The sequence below is a fragment of the Macadamia integrifolia genome, chromosome 9 (genome assembly GCF_013358625.1).
Source record: "Macadamia integrifolia cultivar HAES 741 chromosome 9, SCU_Mint_v3, whole genome shotgun sequence".
Lineage (NCBI taxonomy): Eukaryota > Viridiplantae > Streptophyta > Magnoliopsida > Proteales > Proteaceae > Macadamia > Macadamia integrifolia.
The window spans coordinates 25164125-25175680 of NC_056565.1; the positions used below are offsets into that span (position 1 = coordinate 25164125).

Here is an 11556-nt window from a genome sequence, read left to right on the forward strand (position 1 = left end):
TGCTCCGTTAGGTTACCGTTAGTGGAGTGGGTGGGTGGGAGGGAAATTTGAGGAATTGAAACCCGGGTTGAACAACGGCAATGAGTGAACTAACGGAGGTGTTAATCAGTTCGGTTCTGGTTCGATTAAAGATTAAATGAACGTAAATGGAAATTGAACCGATTATTAATCTATTTTTTATTTCTCATATCAAAATTGATTACAATCTGACGATTCCGGCGTTGCAAGAATATGAAGATCTATCAAAATTGACAGAAACAAAACAACAATGAGAAATGAGAGAGCAATAGAGTAAAGGAAGAACAAGAGATAGAAAGTGTGAGGGTCAAATTTCCATGTTTGCCTCTCTCTCTCTCTCTCTCTCTTGTAAGGAATATTGAAATTCATAAAGCAACCAGCCTATAAGGAGGTAACACCTACATATTGTCATCACAGTCGACCACGTGTCTAACAATTTCTTCCCCAAGCCACACGTCCATTACTGTTGTAACATCCAAGGGGTAGCCTCCATTAGCAGATGAGCGACTCATGACTCTCGGCGAGGACCACAATCACGGAAACGGTTACAGGGGCATCCTCGTCAAATAAAGTGGGAGAGAGCCCCTTGCCCCCTTCTAGTAACCATTGAGGCAAGCAACAACAAAAAAGAAAAGAAAAAAAAAAGGGAGGGAGGGAGACCCACTAGAGGCTCCTCCGGTCACATCTCTTGTTCTTTGTGCGGTTCCAACAAAATAGGAATACGTATCATCAAATAGTTTAGGAAAATTATCTTGTACCACTCCTATTTTAAAACCTTATATGATGTATCACCCTAATTTGTCCAAAATATCTAGTACGTACCTTATTTTATGAAAAAAAAAACTCTTAAATCCATTATGTTAGATCAAAATCTCAAGTGATGAAGTAGTAAGGTTGTTATTTTCAAAATGACAAGTTTACCCTTCAACTTCCCATTTTACCTTACAATGTAAAAACCCCATTTCAGGTGACCAAACCTTCTTCCCCGATTCAGGCAACTAAACCTTCTTCTCTGGTGAATCGCCTCCTCTGAAGGTGAAGTTCACAAGAGGATTGCAACCTATTGTGACCTGAAACCTCTTCCAACAGTGTTCATCTCTTTGATATATCTAGAGCGATTTATCAGCATTCATCTCTTTGATATATCCAGAGCGATTTATATTGCTATTTATAACAAACATTTATCAATCGCTTTGATGTTTTTAGTTGGGCTTAAGGAACTCATGAAGATTCTGTGACCTGGAAAGAATATTGAACTAAGTACCTAGTTGTTAGTGTCGCAGCTGCTTTCGTAGTTATTTTTTGTGTGTGTGTGAGAGAGAGAGAGAGAGTTTATATATCCATCTACCACTTGGTCAGTGAATATGAACAATGAAATGAACATGGGCAAACCTTTTGGGCTACTCTCTATCGAATCTGCCAGTGTCCAAGAGGTAAGAATTATATAAAGTTCTTACAAAAAAAAAAATGAATTATATAAAGTGAGAGAGCCATAACATTCCGCTCCATTCCTTCACGATGTGAAATGATGAACAACAAACATAGAACCATAGAAGATTTTAAGCCTCACCGGGTAAAACACTGAACCTTGTCTTCTACCCCCATTCACTTTTTTTTTTCCCCTAAAAACCTCAAGAAGACCACTTGATTCTGTAATCTACCCCATTCTGGGGAAACTCCTCCATGGCAAACAGTTCCAATCTGTTGGTCTTCAGCACCTTCAGTCCTCAAACTAAAATGCAATTGCTTTGTTTTTTTTTTTTTTTTGGGGGGTGGGGGGAATCAGACTCAGATTTTTAGGTGTAGATCGTTGTTTTCTTTGAAATTGAATATGTCGGTTTTTGGCTACAAATTCATTATAGGGTTCAAAAGTCTGGTCTTTGAGAGCAAAAAACAGAGGGGAAAACAATGAGAAATAGGTTTTAGTTCAAATCTCATTCTAGGGTCAAAAGAGTCATTGCCATCTCTAATCTAACGTGTTAGGCTTTAGGGGTATGTTAGATATTTTGGGCAAATTAGGGTGATATGTCATGTAAGATTTTAAAATAGGGGTGGTACAAGATAATTTTCTAATATTCTAATATTTAGTTAGTTTAATGATTTAACTATTTGTCGGTTTACAAGAGATGTTTCTCAATTAAAACCAAACTGATTATTAGACTTAAAAACCAAACTAAGTATTAATAGTTTGATTTCAGATGATCCATTTTGAGTTGGTTTATTGGTTATAGTTCAAAATGGACATACTTTTTTTTTTGGTAGGCAGTGGACATACTTAACTAATGCTTTTTTGTAGGGTGGAGTAAACCTTAACTAATGCACTTTACCATGATCATGACATGTTTAGATATCTAGGTTTGTGATTGATCCAAAAGTTGCTAAACAATATTATAATTACAACCATACCATTACTTTCACACACCGTCAAAAAACTTATAGGAACTCCCTTCCCTTAAGGTTCTACTATGTGAGCTCATAATTTTGTAATACAAAATCACGTTAGATCCATTGATATATTTTTAATTTTTTTAATTTTAAAAAATAAAGTTTATATTAATTTTTCCACAAAAAATGTTGTGAGTAGAATAATTAGAGATTAACTAAATTTATATATAACAAAAAATGGCTATAATTTGGTCCAAAAGTACAAACTACACATTTAATACGAGAAAGAAAGTTTGACATCTTAAAACAAGTAGCTACGTGGAATATATCTATAAATTTGATTATGTTAATAAGCATCTCAAGGGTCCTTCTACCCACTGGGGTCTTATTATTGTCAGTATTTCCAAAGAAAGTTGCCCTTTAAGAGACATCAAATGTTATAAATACTTCACCCTCAGAGAGGATCTCTATGTTCCTAGCGTCTATAGGATCTTTAAACCAATGGGGAGGGAAAGGGGAATTCCTTAGCCAATGGGGGCAAAAAGTTATTTTTTTGGATCAATGGAAAGAAAGTATAAAAGTTTGGATCATTGGGAGGGAGGGGGATTTTCTCAGACTAATAGGAAAAAGGTGAAATTTTTTGGGCCAATAAGGTAAAAAGATTCTTTTCCCAGGCCAATGGGAGGTTGCAGTGTAGGGTACACTAGCGGGGTAGTGCATATGCACAAGTGGGTGAAGAGAGAATCCACCAGGTAAGTGGAATACAAATCCCGGTCATTGATGGTAGCACACGAGGTTGGGTCAAGGTGCACTGGTTATGCATGAGCATATGTGGGAGACTGGCAGAGGAGGCACAGTGGCTGGCAAGGTGCACGGGGCATGCAAGCAGGCTGGATTGTTACTGCACACAGGTTGCCCTGTGTGTGCAAGGGTTGGCCTGCGGCTACACGTAGGCTAGCCTACAGGCATGCATGGGGTGTGCTGTGGGTGCTCGCAAGGCTTGCTACGGGGGCACGCAAGGCGTGCATGGGGGTGTGTGAGGGTTGCCAATTGGCTGGATGGCCAACGCGCATAGCATGCGTGCGGGCTAGCCTGTTGGCTGGTTGGCCAACCCTCACAGCATGCGTGCAAAAAATATGATTTTCCAGGGATGATTGTGGGAGATCTGATGGTTTAATTTTGACGTACCATAAATCATTGGAATTGTATTTTCAAGCACTATCCATCCGTATGGTCATCTTGACTAGATTGCTCCGTATATAAAATGTCAAAATTGGACCCTCTTTTCTTCAACACGGGGTTTTTGGGGTTTTTTTAGGTAGGGGATGTTTCCAAGGGAATTTGGGGTATTTGGGTACGTGGGGGATGTTTTAGGGTTTCCAACAAGCTGACCGGCATATGTGACATGTGTGCGAAAAAATCTGATTTTTTTGGGACGATTGCGGGAGATCCGACGGTCCAATTTTGATGTACCATATATCATCAGAATCATAATTCCAAGTACTATGCATCTGTGCGGTCATCTTGACCAGATTCCTCTGTATATAAAATGTCAAAAATTGGACTCTCTTTTTTCTCACATGGGATTTCAAGGTTTTCAGGTAGGGGGGAATGTTTTCAGGTTTCCTTAATCAATTATCATCTTGTTGATCAGAAGTCGGAAGTTACATCCAAGATTCAATCCTGCAAAAGTTTTTAGTATTTTAATCTTTGACTTTTCCTTAGCTGGGCTTTACAGATGCCAGTTCAAGGAATTTGGTCTCCAGGCTTGGTCTTTCGAACCAATCTGGACTATCTGGGACTGATGGTTACAAGAGAGGAATTTGCTACTCTTCCAATCTTGCAATAGGCAAAAACATTTAATTCTTGGATTTTCCTTAGTTGGGCTTCAAATGTGCCAGGTCAAGGAATTTGGTCTCCAAGATTGGGTCTTTTGAACCAATCTGGATTATCTGAGACCAGTGTTTTCAAGAGAGGAATTCACTACTCTTCCAATCTTGCAACAGGCAAAAACATTTGATTTTTAGATTTTCCTTAGCTGGGCTTCACATGTGCTAGGTCAGGGAATTTGGTCTCCAGGCTGGGTCTTTTGAGCCAATCTGGATTATCTGGGACTAGTGGTTACAAGAGAGGAATTCGCTGCTCTTCCAATATTGCAATAGGAAAAAATATTTGATTCTTGGATTTTCCTTAACTGGGCTTCACATGTGCTAGTTTAGGGAATCAATAATGAGATCGGGCCACTCGAAACCGATTCAAAGAGATTGGCCCACCTGGGGCCAGGTAGATGCAATTGGGCCACTTGGAGCGGGGTGAATGCAATTGTTTCTTTTCTTTCTGTGATTCTTGATTTTTGGCTCTTTGATTTGGAATCTTGATTTGCTCTTGATTTGGATTTGATTTGAAATCTTTGAACTTTGAATTTTGGCTTTTGATTTGGAATCTTGAACCTTGAATTTTGACTTCTGATTTGGAATCTTGCTTTTACTTTTGATTTTGACTATGAAAAATTCTTTTACCCATCAATAAAATTTTGACTTTTACCTTCCTCTTTTCCATGTGATTTAATTTTCACCAACCACTTTCATGTGTTTTTATCTACCAAGTAGATTTTACTTTCCATATGATTTTGATTTTTTACCTGCCACAAATTATTTTGAATTTTGTTTTTTGGTGGTAAGAATTTTTTATTTGTACCTTGGAATTGGAATCATTTTTTTTTTTTGGGGAAAACGAATTTTTTCCATAAAATGGTCCCCCCTCCTCTGTTTATTCCTCATTCTGAATTTTCTGAGTTAGGAACGATTTGTGAGTGAGTGAGTTTGGGTTTTTAGAATCTTCTCGAAGATCTGAACCATTTCGCATTTTCTCAAGTTTCTTCACATTTCTTCAAAGATCTTCGAGTTTTCCTTGATGTTCTTCATCTTCTCCTTGAAGATCTTCATAGTTCTTGAGGAGGGAGTTATTTGGAGAATTTGACATTTTTATGGGCGTTGGTGCTAATTTGGGAACTTCTTGGTGTTTTTTTTGTGATTTTGGAAAATATGGCTGAAAGAAGAAAGAGAAAAACTTGTGGAGAAATTCAGCTGGATGGTTGCAGCAGTTCCTCTCAAAAGGACGAGAGCCTTACAGACTGGTACTCCAGACAGACTCTGCATAACACCCGAAACCATATCTACAACTCCACATGGGGTTCTTGAGTAAGTCTTTACATTTCATTTATTGTTTGCTCCTTCATTCATTTTTTTATTATTATTTTTATTGTTACCCTTTTTTATTAGCATGAAGGGGGGTACCACCAACCTTGGCCCTGTATGGCCATCAGAACATGGTTTGGTCATGGTACAAGATACCTCGTAGAGTGAAGGAGATGGTTGACTCATCCTGCCTAAGTCGTTTAGCTTTCATAGAGACCCAAAAATTCATTCTAGCACTGGTAGGGGCCTTGATGGAGCGATGGTGGCCGAGTACCCACTCATTTCATCTTCCTGTTGGCGAGATCACCATCACGTCTCTTTGCTTTTATGCCTTGACGGGCATACCATTTGGGGGGAGACCCTTGACCCTTCCTGAGACTTCGATTGCCAGGGAGTTTGCAGACTTGACAGGCATTGACATTATAGCTGATTAGACACATATCCGCCTTGGTGAGATCAGTGCACATTGGTGGAGAAATAGCCTATTGGTAAACCCCGGCAACATAGCACAGGTGACACGCTCTTTACTTTTGTTTGCTGTGGGTCAGTGCCTCTTCAGCGACCTTCGAGGGGGGTGGATATTCGCCTGGTAGCCTTCTTCCAGAATCTTCGAGAGGTAGGTTCTTGGGATTGGGGCAGGGCAGCCTATGCATATCTGATGAGCACATTTATGTGTGAAATCTAAGGTAGTAAAACATGTATTTTACATATTTAAAATGGAGTTACCTTGGGTTTTACTCTCTTTTTGTAGATTTTATATTTTCGAGGCCTTAAGGACTATCGGGCGTTATATATCCAATTTTACACATAAAAAGGTCCTGTTTCTTTTCATGGTTACGAAGAGGACAAAATTCTGAGCAAGATGAACGTGTTCAATTAAAAATACACATTCGTTTGGTCAACCGTACAAGTGATTATTCTTTTCGGGTCAGAAAAAGAATAATGGATTAGAACTGAACCGAGATGCCGAACCAGCCTATTTGTAGTTGTCCCAGAGGTACAAGAAATATTCCAAATGCCAACAAGGATTGATGAACCACACCCTTAAGTGATCGAAGATTCTTTTTTGGTAACAACTACCTAGCGTAGTTGGTGAGTTGTGGTGCATAAAATCTCTTCTTTATTAGGAGGTCTCAAGTTTGAACCTCTTAGTTGCTACTTTTTTGTGGAGGTTTTTTTTTGGAATATTTTCTCTCTCCTACTCATCACTCAAAGGAGCCCGGCCAAAGGGTATCTTACGCAAGAGGAGAGAGAAATAAGGAAATAAAAGAGAAAAATAGAAAAAAGGGAGAAAAAATAGGAAAGGAAAAAAAAGGAAAAAATTAAATGAAAAATCATCGAAGAGGCTGCCCACTTTTGAAGGAAAGAGAGAGAAAGAAATAAAAAAATAAAAAAAGAAGGAAAAAGGAAGCAAAATCGTTGGGGATTCCCTACTTCCTACGATTCTCTCTCTTTTCTCTCCTCTACCTTACCACAAAATTGTCCAAGGGGATCCGCCCTTAGACATCCTCCTCTCTCTCCTATTCCCTATAAAAAGGAGTCCACAAAACCCTAAAGGGTGATCCCTCTCTTCCTCTCTACTTCTCTCTTCTTATGTTTTTTTTACTTGCTTTTTCTCTGGTTTTCTCTTTCTCTAGTTTTAGTTCTAGGTTTATACTTTAAACACTTTTGTAATTTCTTTTTATTCAATTAATGCAAGCACTTTTGTTTTTAATTCAATCTCTTATTTTTATTGTTTAAGCAATTGAAGTTGTAACTTTCAAGTTCTAGTTCTAGGCTTAGTTCTAGGTGACAAGAACAAGTTATGGAGCATGTCTTTCAAGTTCAATTTTTTTCTTTAGATTTGTTTACTCTAGTACTAGAAATTTCATATTTGGTATATTCTAGATCTGGTTTTTAGTACTAGTATCTCAAATCGATCAAGTTGAAGTTCAAGTAAGTAGGCCCCTTCAGTTGTCTTCTCACCCCCCCTCTTATTCCCTCTTCTGACTACCCTTTCTTTCTTAATTTAGGATTTTAATTTCAGTCGTTACATTACTGCTTTCCCTTTCCCCCAAGGTTCATGGCTAGTGTATGTGTTGGCTTTGCCCCTCCTAGCCATAGAACCATCATTTTATTATTTTTATTTTAATTGCCTCCCTTTCCCTAAAGCCAAGTAGAATAACCCTTATAAGAGTGACTCTCTGATCAAATAGGGAAGCTTATATTATGATGCATCATTAGGGCTAAGTAGAGAAACCTACTTGTGAGCTTCTCTCTAGCTTTATCCCCTTTCTTTTACTTTATTTTTATTTCAGCATTTTTTCCTTCATTGCTTTTAATTGCATGTGTTTTTTATTTTCAGTTATTTATTTATTTAATTTTAATTGCTTGGCATGCGTATTTAAATTCTTAGATGACGAATGGTTAGGACGTTATTTTAGATACATATGTTTAGGATGGTAGTTAGAATTAGATCACAACCGTTAATCAATTCACTTTTGTATTATTAAAAGAAGCCAAAAATAAAGTGGCTATTCTCTCTATGTTCAACCCATAGCTACACTGATCTGTATGCTTGCAGTGACATTTTAAATTTCAAAAACAAGTTTTTGACGCCGTTGCAGGGGAGACAGTTCCATGTTATTTTTCGCATTCTTTTGGTAAATCGGAGTGCTTTGTTTGCTTTGTATTGTTTTTTTTTTCTTCTATTGAATTCCTGAGAAGAACAACTTGCAATAATAGTTATATCAGTGGAGGCCACCATGCCTCACAGTATGATAAAGATAGGTTTCGCCCTGTAGCAGTACCTCAGGAATTGACCTAAGCAACCCCAGATCCCTGTCGGTAAGCTCCCAAAAAAAACAAGAGAGTTTTTCTTTCTATTCTATTGTGCTTGTCTTACTCTAGCTGTGGGTAGTTTTCTATTGCATGAGTGTATGGACCCGTGATTCTACCAATCTTTTAGTAAGAGTATCTATTTTAAGAATGACAGAACAACCTAAGCCTACTTTAAATGATAGATTCTACCCAGCCAGGGCAGCCCAACCTTCCTACATAGTTCTACCACAAGCCCAGGGTAATAATTTTGAACTCAAATCTCAATACATCGCTATGTTGCCCCACTTCCATGGGTTGACCTCTGAGGATGCATACCTATTTCTAAGGGAATTTGAAGAGGTATGTGTTCTAATTAAGATCCAACAATTTTCTGATGATGCTATTAAGCTTAGGTTTATCACTTTTGCATTGAAAGACCAAGCTAAGAAGTGGTTGTATGGGTTATCCACAAATTCCATAACCTCATGGGAACAGTTCATAGTTGTCTTCCTTAAGATGTTTTTCCCAACTCACAAGACCAATAAGCTTAGATGTGATATCCTTCAGTTTAGGCAAAAGCCTAGTGAGTTATTTTCCAAACTTATGGAGAGATTCAAGGATCTACTCCAAGAATGCCCTCACCATGGCCTAGACTTATGACATTTATGTTAAATAATTTATGAGGGTATTGATTACCTAACTAAACAAATGATAGAGTCTATGTGCCCTGAGGGATTCACATCCTTTACAGATAAAGGAAAGGTATGGGAATTCTTACTTGACTTAGCTGACAAAACCCGTGAGTGGGAATCAACCCAAGAGAGTGAAAAAACCATAGGAGGGAAATGATATTTTGTGGATGGGATAGTAGCCAAGGAAGCCCATTTAGATAGCCTAATCAAGAGGATTGAGGCTATTGTTCCTAGAGGCCATCATCAATCAATTTAGTTAAGATGTGTGCTTGGTGCCAGTCCCCTGGACATGTCATAGAAGAATGCCCCAACACCTTTGGGGGAACTTCTAATGATAGTGTTAATGCCTTATACTAGAATAATCCATATAGTAACACTTACAATCCAGGATGGAAAAATCACCCAAATTTCTCCTGGAATCAGGGCAACCAAGTAGGACCTTCCAATTTCTATAATCAAGGTCAACCTGGACCCCAAAGGCCCCCCTTTACACAACAATCTTTTTCCAAAATAATTTTTCTAGGCCAAATGTAGGACCGCAAGCTAGTTTTCGTAGGGTCCCTCTCCTATCATCTTATTAGCAACCCCCTGGGTTTACCAACACTGGAGAAATAAGTAGAATAAGTGACTTAAAAAAAAATATGGCCCTCCTCATGACAAGCCATCAAAATATTATGAGAGAACTTACCCAAATTGTCTTAATTATGCGTGAGAGGGAGAAGGAAACTTTACCCAGTCAACCAGAGCCTAACCCTAGGCATCATCAGCCTGTATTTTACAAGCACCAACTAATGCACCACTGAATGTAGTACAAGGTTAGACCCAACAAGGACCCTCCAAAAAATGTAATGTTGTTTATACCCTTAGGAGTGGTAGAGAGTACCAATAGAGTGTTCCTAATTCTTCCTCATCCTTTACTCCTATTAACTCTCCTTTAGTTGAGGACACAAGTGTGCCTCTTGTTCCAGGTTCATTTGATGAACCTAAAGATTCTTCTGAAACTAAAGATGATTTGGTTGAGGAAACCAAAAATGATTCTTCTGAAAAAGGGCAAGTCCCTAACAGTCCTTATGTTCCTTTTGTCCCATTTCCTAATCACTTGGTAAACAAAAAGAAGATTGCTTCAATGGATAAAATTTTAGAAGTCTTCAAAAAGATAGAAGTGAACATCCCTCTTTTGGATGCCATATCTCAGATCCCCGCCTATGCAAAGGTACTGAAAGATTTGTATTCACAAATGTATAACTAATGTGCCCCAAAAGGCATTCTTGGCAGGTAACATTAGTTTCATAATTACTCAGCTTATAGTAGCCAAGTATAAGGATTCAGGGAGCCCTACCATAGCTTGTGTCATCGGCAACACCTAAATTGAGCATGCCTTACTTGACCTTGGTGCAAGTGTGAATCTTTTACCTTACCATGTGTACATGCAACTAAAATTGGGAGAATTGAAAGCCACTAGAACTACTCTTCAGTTGGTAGATAGGTCTGTTAAGATTCCTAAAGGGATGGTTGAGGATGTCTTACTAAAGGTGGGAGAATTTATTTTCCCTGTTGATTTCATTGTGTTAGATACCAAACCCTTCTTAACCAATGATGAAATCCCAATAATTCTAGGAAGACCATTCTTGGCTACTAGTAATGCATTAATCAATTACCGAAATGATTTCCTAAGGTTATCTTTTTGTAATGAAACTGTTGAGTTTAACATGTTTAGGATAGGCAAGCAACCACATATGGAAGAAGAGATTAATATGCTTGAGGATTTTCTATATTTTTTTGATGATTTAATTACTAATTTTGATATTAATTTTGATTCAGAATTCTAAGAGTGTATGGATGAGTTAAATGATGATAGTGAAGCTTTATTTTCTGAAGTCCTAAGTCTTCACACATCTCTGGAGCCCTTAGGACCCCTTTCCAATTCCATTCCCAAACCTTTCATAGTTGAGCCCCCTAAGCTAGATCTTAAGGAATTGCTATCTAATTTGATGTATGCTTTCCTAGGGCTTGACCAGACTCTTCCTGTAATAATTTCTTCAAATTTGACTTCTAGCCAGGAAGAGGAATTACTTAAAGTGTTAAAAGATAATAAAAAAGCCCTAGGTTGGACCATGGCTGATATCGAGGGTATAAGACCTTTTATTGTTCAACATTATATACATCTTATGGAGGATTCCAAACCATCCATGGAACCCCAAAGAAGAGCTAACCTAGTGATGATGGAAGCCATTAAGAAAGAGATCCTAAAGTGCTTGGATCATGGAATAATTTATCCTATTTTTGACAACCAATGGGTAAGCCTAGTTCACGTAGCGTCTAAGAAGTCTAGTGTGACTGTAGTTCCCAATGCCAATAATAAACTAATTCCAAACCGTGTCCAATCAGGGTGGAGAGTGTGCATAGACTACATGAAACTTAATGCAGTAACCTGGAAGGACCACTTCCCATTGTCATTCATTGAT

General features: G+C 38.2%; 1 non-coding gene across 1 annotated transcript; it reads right to left on the bottom strand.

Moving 5' to 3' along the window:
* Window positions 1–8942: 8942 nt before the first annotated feature.
* On the bottom strand, window positions 8943–9049 carry LOC122090250. The gene has a single exon (XR_006143490.1). It is a non-coding gene; the product is annotated as a small nucleolar RNA R71 (small nucleolar RNA).
* Between the last annotated feature and the right edge of the window lie 2507 nt (window positions 9050–11556).